Below are 7,767 nucleotides of genomic sequence, written 5' to 3' on the forward strand. Positions count from 1 at the left end.
CTGGCAAGAATCAACGTATATTTAAAAATTCTAAGTTTAGACATGGTCTAGTCAAAAAGTTTTGGGCTTACAAGAGGCTAAAGTTCTAAGGTTTAGATGTGGTCAAAAGTTCTAATCTAATAAAACAATAGGTAAATAAGATTTGTGGATTAAATTAGATAGCCTACCAGCCATAATAGATTTACTGGAATTAAAAATATTATGTAACATTTGACGAATTTTTTGGCAATTGTCCAAATGAACTTACACGAAGAATCAAATGGTGTTATCGTCCGTGTACCAGTATTTTTTAAGAAGAGCTCGAAACATATAAAATTTTAAACACTTGACGAGCAATGCATATTCATGCAACTCTACTATTTTCTTACTTACATGAAGAAGAACTTTGCTTGGGTGCGTATTCTTTATTAAATTTTACAACACTATGGGCATTCATTCTTTGAGACAAAATAGAAACTTCATTCAACTGAGATAAAACTTGAGAATCATATATAAGCTTGTCTTTGGAGTATAACTTTTCCTAATCTAGTCTTCTCTTCAAAAAGAGATCCTTTTATTTTTATCATTAGCACAGAATTCAAGCACATTGAAGTCCTAAGTATGTCAGAGAAACCAAAACTAGCATGCACCTTGAACCTCTTATACATGGATGTTGACTAACAAAATACAGACTCATTCAAACTCAAACATGGGAAAATGAAATATCTCCAATTTCTTATCCCTTAGAATGCTGAAGACGTTAGTTTCGGTTGACGTTAATTTGGGAACTTTGACCTGAAGACAAGTGCGAGTAGAAGACCAGGCTCTCCGAGTTCTCCGCAAGAACATGAAGTGACCATGGAACAGGAGGCATGTTAACTTCGATGGCACACTCTAGAATTTGAACAACTTGCCCCATTGATGGCCGGTGAAACTCGTTATCCTGAATGCACCAACAAGCAACCTTGCAGACTCGATCAAGCTCTTCCAAGTCAGCATCACCATTCAGCTTGTGATCCAGCAAGCTAAGAACATCTCCTTCTGTAACTTTATTAACAGCTAACACCGGGAAAAAGGCCTTCTTTCCTTCTTCTGATTGCTCTGCATTTCTCCTGCCGGATATGATCTCTAAAAGCATCATCCCGTAGCTATAAACATCAGCTTTGGAAGTGATAGGCAACCCGAAGATCCATTCTGGTGCAAGATAGCCTCTGGTTCCCCTCATTGTCGTCAGAACTCTACTAAAGTCGCGGCCAACAAGCTTTGCAAGACCGAAATCTGCCAGTTTTGGGACAAATGAGGCATCCAGGAGTATATTCTCTGGTTTGATGTCACAATGTATGATGCATTCCCTGCATTTCTCATGGAGATAAGCTAATCCTCTAGCGGCTCCAAGGGCAATCTGGTACCTTGTTTTCCAATCCAAAACCATGGAATTGCTTCGAAATAGCTTAGTGTCTAGAGAACCATTTGGCATATAATCATAAACCAGCAACCTTTTAGTCCCTTCAGAGCAGAATCCACGAAGGCGAACCAAGTTAACATGCTGAATTTTTCCGATAGTGCCCACCTCGGTTCGGAATTGCTTCTCCCCTTGATGAAGACCTTCAAGCTTCTTTGCAGCAATGACAGTCGAGTCAGGTAGCAGCCCTTTGAAGACGGAACCGAAACCTCCGCCCCCTAATTTCTCTGAAAAGTTTTTGGTCATTCGCCGCAAGTCACCATACTTGAACAACACCAAATTATTCTCCATGGCTTTTGTAGTAGCAATCGTTCGTCTCCGTTGATGTCCTGAAATCAGAATGAAAGCAGTTGCAAATAAAGCCAACACGCCGACCGCCACGCCCACCTCAACTCCAACAAACCGTCGCTTCCTTGATTTGGAATTTGGCAGCTCCGAAGCAGCTAGACGGAGGTAAAGGGTCTCCCCGGCCGATCCGTCCGGCTGCTGCTGTAAGTTAAGCAAGTCTCCATACCATACAGTGCATCCATTACTATAAGAATAAGCAGTACAGGAGCAATTCTTCAAGCATGCTATTCCACAATCTTCGCTACTAGCAACTGCTACAGAATGGTTATTAACAGGCAATCGCATACCAGGCATCATACAGAACTTATCTTTATCCCCATGACCCGAGCTCTTAGTACTGCACTGCAATGGAGTGTTTCTCACACAACCCTGACTCTGATCGCCCAAATTCCAATTGCTAGGAGAAGCTTCACTGAAGCCCTTCACACAGCTGCAGAACGGGAAGCTTCCCGGGCTGCAGCTGCCAAAAGGACCGCAGAGATTGTAGACATCACACTGCTGTTTGGGCAGAGAATAGAAGAGCACCCACTTCTGGGCTCCCTCCATCCAGGCCAGGTTCTTGAGTTGTCCTGAGATATCCATAACGTGTCTTGTGATCCTCTTATCAGGGAAGTAGATGAAGTAATTCTCTGTTGCATTGGAGAAGTACCCAAATTTGTAGAGATAATTTGATGACATCTCGGGAATAGCAGTGAAGATATGTCCATTCCAATATCCACTGCTCCAATACTGCCTGGTTCCGTTCCATACTATGAAGTACTGGCTAGAACCACGGGGGTCTATCCCATGAGAGAAGATCCCAGGAGCAGGGTCATCAGAACTCTTCCAGGAGGTGAGTTGCTGCCTCTCTCCAGTCACCTTGTTCATTCCAAACTTGCACCCAGGTAACAATGTGTCCGTTGGGTGGTCACAGCTCTGCCAGAAGACTTTGGATGGGTCAGAGTCATCTCTAAGAACAAGGTTTCCAGAGTCCAGGATCACAGCAGTCGTAGAGTTTGAAGCTATGGAGGTAAGGTTTGTAGACCAGACTTGCTTCTTGAACTGGTTGAGGAGGACCAGATTGCCATCATCAGAGATTCTGAGCTCTGATGAGGTTGGGTCAGAGATGGGTGTTTCCCTGTTTGCTACCCAAACTTGAGTGAGCTGTGAGACCTTCTTGAACCAGATGCCTATGTAGTAGTTGTGGTTGGATTTGTTACCAGGTTGGAAGAAGCCTAGCACGAAGTTGCCACCTTGAGACATTATGGACTGGTTTCCAGAGAGAGGATGGTTCGTAGAGATGGAATTCGCTGCAAAAGTGCGAGGGATGTTGAGAGAGCTAAAGAAGATAAATAGGAAAGGAAAGAGCAGAGGATGGCTCATGGCTCCTATACTGGGGGAGAAGAGGACAGAGGTGGAACGTCTTGAAGAAGAAGAGGAAGGCCGTGGCTGCTCTACTTTGGACTAACAGGTGAGACATGGAAGAGCTGAGCAGAAGACAACTTAAATAGATGCCAAGGTCATGCCTGACTTGTCTTCCACGGCTACGTGACTAATCACACCGTCTATTCTATGAACGAGGATTAAACAGCTCGAAAGACTTCGACTGGTCAAGTTCTTACAAAAGAAAAAAAAGGATAATAAATTTAGATTTAAATTTATTCGATTTATTAAAGTGTATAACGGTCAACATCCTATAAATTGTGAACAGTGATATTGAAGTGCGGCTTTGGGGTTCCGTTGACTGGTTTCCTTTTCCCGGAAGAAGGCACTAGGTTTCTATTTTTAATAAAACTGTAAACGTGTGAGACTAAGGCCTGAATGGGCTGGAGTCGGCTAGGCCAGTCGGCAGGCCTGGCCGACTCCAGCCCTTGAGCCAAAGGAAATGTGGAACAGAGGATCGCGATCCTCTGCTCCATCTTCATCAGGGCGTAACGGCTGGCAACGCCGCGGCCACGTGCCGACCTAGCCGACTCCTGCCCTTGGCCCAAAGGAAAAGTGGAACACAGGATCGCGATCCTCTGCTCCATCTTCATCAGGGCGTAACGGCCGGCAACGCCGCAGCCACCCCGTGGCCGTTCTGCGGCTGCCCCGAGGCCGGTTGAACGGTAGTCGATCCTGCTGCTGCGCGAATGGCGGCGGTGAACGGGCCGACCGCCCCTCAGAAACCCTCTATAAAGACCTCCCTCGTCTCTCTGAGAGCACCGCTGAGACCCTCCCTCTTCCTCCAAGTCCTCCCTCCTTCAGACATTTTGGGCCCTATTAGGCCGTGCCCATTGTGGACCTATCCTGTTCACCCTGTTCGATCGTGTCCATTGTGGGCCCTATTGGGCCATGTTTGTTCATTATGGGCCTATTCAACCGTTGTGGGCCTGCTCATCTATTATGGGCCTGTTCACCCATTATAGGTCATTCATCTATCGTGAGCACGTTCACCCATTGTGGGCCCGTTCATCCGTTGTGGGCCCGTTGATCCATTATGGGCTCGTTCAACCATTGTGGGCCTGTTCACCCATTGTGGGCCTGCTCATCCGTTGTGGGCCTGTTCATCCGTTCTGAGCCATATTTGGGTCTTGTTCGTCTATTATGAGCCATGTTCATTTTGAGCCGTAGTCATTTATTTTGGGCCCTGCTCATCTATTTTTGGCCGTATTGCTTTTAGGCCTTGTTGGGCCCTATTCGTGCATTATAGGCCGAGTCCGTTCATTATGAACCAGATACATTAATTGATTCAGGTTGACCTAGGCCAAATATTTCTTTTTCAATTTTGGTCAAATCGGACTAAATAGGTCAAGCCTCTGATTGGACCTAACTAAGTGGATCAAACCCAAAAACTCAAATAGCCTTAGATTGTGTATCTCTTTCTCTCTCTGAGCAAGCCCACGTTCTGACTAGATCGAGACCTTTCCTTTGATGGTCAATCCAAAACAATCGGACCAAGCCTAAAACCAGGATCAGACCAAATCTAAACCCGAGTTGAGATTCTCTCTCCTCATTTTCTCCCTCTAGACAAGCTCGAGAAGCCTAGTGTAAGCCTTGTCCTTCTTGTAGCTCGGATCTAAGTTGACCCAATTTGAAAACCCCAAACTGCCCCGGTACTCGGGCGGTTGACCAGCCATTACTTTAGCCCCAGATTTGGCCACTTTCGATCTTCACCTCTGACTCGTTGAATCCTTCTTGCTCGGACAGAACTGATCTGGAGGCATGAGACCATAGTATTTACTTTTGACTTCTAAAATTATGTTAAAATTAATAATATTTTAATGATATTAAACATGTGTATCTGACATGTTTGCATGAAGTGGGATTTAAAGCAAAACAAAGCAACTTAGTGCTTCAAAGTGTATTTTCTAAATTATTTAGTAAAATAATTATTAGTTGATTAAATTATGAGATATGTTTTGTACTTAGTAAAATGGGACAGACATGTTGAATACCATTCGAAAATTATGTTTTATACTATGAAGTCGATAAAATGTGACTGGGCAAATTATGAAAAATTTATTTTGTATACATGTATGTATTCTCAGCATGGCTATAATCTATTCTGGCTCCGCTAATGAAAATTATTCGTTGGCCCTGTCGACTTGCATCTGTGAGAAATTAGTTTCGACACCGTGCCACCGGTGATTAGAATAGTGGATTTGGACGCCTTTGCCACATGTGATTAATAATAGTAAATTTAGACACCGTTGCCACCGGTAGTTAATAATAGTAGATTTGGCACTTTGTGCAACCCATGCCACTAGGTTACGTGGCCTTAGCCGATTTATGTTGAGACTTCAGTATTAGAGTTTTATGAAACAACTTAATAAATTTCAAAAAAAAAATATACTTATTTGTGATTTAATTTTTAATTATTATTTTATATTTTGATTAATCATATAATATGCTTTGACCCCACTCTAGGGTGTATAGCTCATTATCTTGTTTTCTTTATTTTTCAAATCCGGAGATATGATCACACGAGATTAGAGAGTGCATAGATTCTGAAGATTTTATTCGATTATTGGTATTTTAGTTAGACTAGTTAGAATAATTGATTTATACTGTCACATATTATTTTGAAACTTTGGAAGATTACTTTGAGACAAATTATTGATTAAAGAAAAAGAAAATTTAGAAATTTGTCATTGTTTTGATATGATCTACAACTTTGTATGCCTATACAGTCCGCCATGCTGGCGTGCGGCGTCTGTTGCGCTCTGGGCTCGGGGCATGACAAACTGTAAAGGCTCGCATGTGGTTGGGCCGGCCTCCAAGTAAGGCGGCCCAACACATGAGAAAGGGGGGAGGGAGACTCCCGATTGGCTCCCTCCCCTGTTTTTTTTCAAACCCTTCTCCCCTCCTTCCGAATCCATCGGAGGGGAGGTTAGAGGGTGATAAACCCTACCATATTGGGTGAGGATCGCCTCCCTTCTCTTCCTAGGGTATCAGCCGAGAGGTTTCCACATACGCACAAAAAAAAAGGAGAAGGGAGATTGGAGTTCTACCTTGTCGCGGGAGGGATCGGGCTGTTTGCCGTCGATCCGGTCGGGAGGACCTCGCCGGAGGCAAGATGAGCATCTTCTCCTCCTCCTCCATCGTCTTTGGCCCTTATCACTTTGGGGAATGAGGTCGGGAAGCCGCCGGGTTGATGGAGAAGCCGATGCCTTGTTCGGCCTTCTCCTCTCTCGTTCCGGTCGGCTGTCACCGGTCGTGGCACACCGCCGGCACACCGGCACCGCCATGGGCCGGCGACCATGGGGCATCGCCGGCCGTGGGCCGCCTGCTGCCGAGCACCTCCCCCTTACCGTCGGGAAGAATAAAGAAGAGAGAGAGAAAGAGTTTATTTGGGGCTTCTCTTCCCTTTCCCTTCTTATTATATTTCCCTTTCTCTCTCTAATTGGGTTCTCTCTCTACACATGGATCTGGGGAGAGCATTGCTTTGTGAATTCTAGGAAGTCCTGGGATGTTAGATCTTAGAGGACCCTTTAGAGGAATCAAACAGGGGTCCTAGATTATCATATATCTTTGATAAATTTTAATGATGACTTGATTCTGTAGGAGAACAATCTTTTGGACGAGAGGACGCTGAGCAGAGTCCTGTGCATTCCGGTTTATAGATTGCTGTGAGGGCAGGTGACTGGTTGTTTGAGCTTTCAACAAAGGGTAAGGATTCTTGTACGCCAATCCTGCATGATATAATATTTTTATACTTAGATATGTATGATATGCTATGATCCAGACAAATCAAAAATAGTTTTATATTAAATTATATTTTGATCGTGTTGGCTTGTGGTTGATATTATGATTGTATTCGCTTGTGGTTGGTATCATGATGGATGCATGCATGCGCATAACCTACACCTACATAATTTGACTATGGATGTGGTGCTCTAAACTAACCATGTGATATTGGTTGCCCCGTCACGGGCTGGAAACGTGACCGTGGTTAGTTTAAAGCCGGAAATAAATAAAAAAAAATTTGATGTGTGGATGTAAACTGGATTGTATGAAAAGAGACTTTGGGTTTATCTTGTTATTATGGCATGCCCCATCACAGGCTAAAATTGTGGTACTTTGGTAGCCTCCCTCACAGGCTAAAAATGTGGAACTATAATATGCAGGCCCCGCCACAGGCTAAAAATGTGATACTTTGGCAGGCCCCCTCACAGGTTAGAAATGTGGAACTATAATGTGCAGGCCCCGCCACAGGCTGAAAATGTGATACTTTGGCAGGCCCCATCACAGGCTAGAAATGTGGAACTATAATGTGCAGGCCCTGCCACAGGATGAAAATGTGATAATTTGGTTGCTCCACCACAGGCTGAGAAATGTGACCGAGATTTGACCCAAAGTCGGAAAGATAATTGATCTGGATTAAGTTAATATAGAATGAAAAGAAAAAGCATTGTGTGGAGTGATTGATTATAACCCTATTTGATTTTGATGAGCTCAAAGCATTTGAGTATATCTTATGTTATACTAATGAATTCAAACTAGTGTTTCAGGCAAAT

General features: G+C 43.9%; 1 pseudogene; it reads right to left on the reverse strand.

Moving 5' to 3' along the window:
- Positions 1-533: 533 nt before the first annotated feature.
- On the reverse strand, positions 534-3,275 carry LOC103718701 (G-type lectin S-receptor-like serine/threonine-protein kinase At2g19130 pseudogene; annotated as a pseudogene).
- Positions 3,276-7,767: the final 4,492 nt, after the last annotated feature.

Source organism: Phoenix dactylifera, chromosome 8 (genome assembly GCF_051530095.1).
Source record: "Phoenix dactylifera cultivar Ajwa chromosome 8, Ajwa_hap1_PhDact_Kaust_v1.1, whole genome shotgun sequence".
NCBI classification, from domain to species: domain Eukaryota; kingdom Viridiplantae; phylum Streptophyta; class Magnoliopsida; order Arecales; family Arecaceae; genus Phoenix; species Phoenix dactylifera.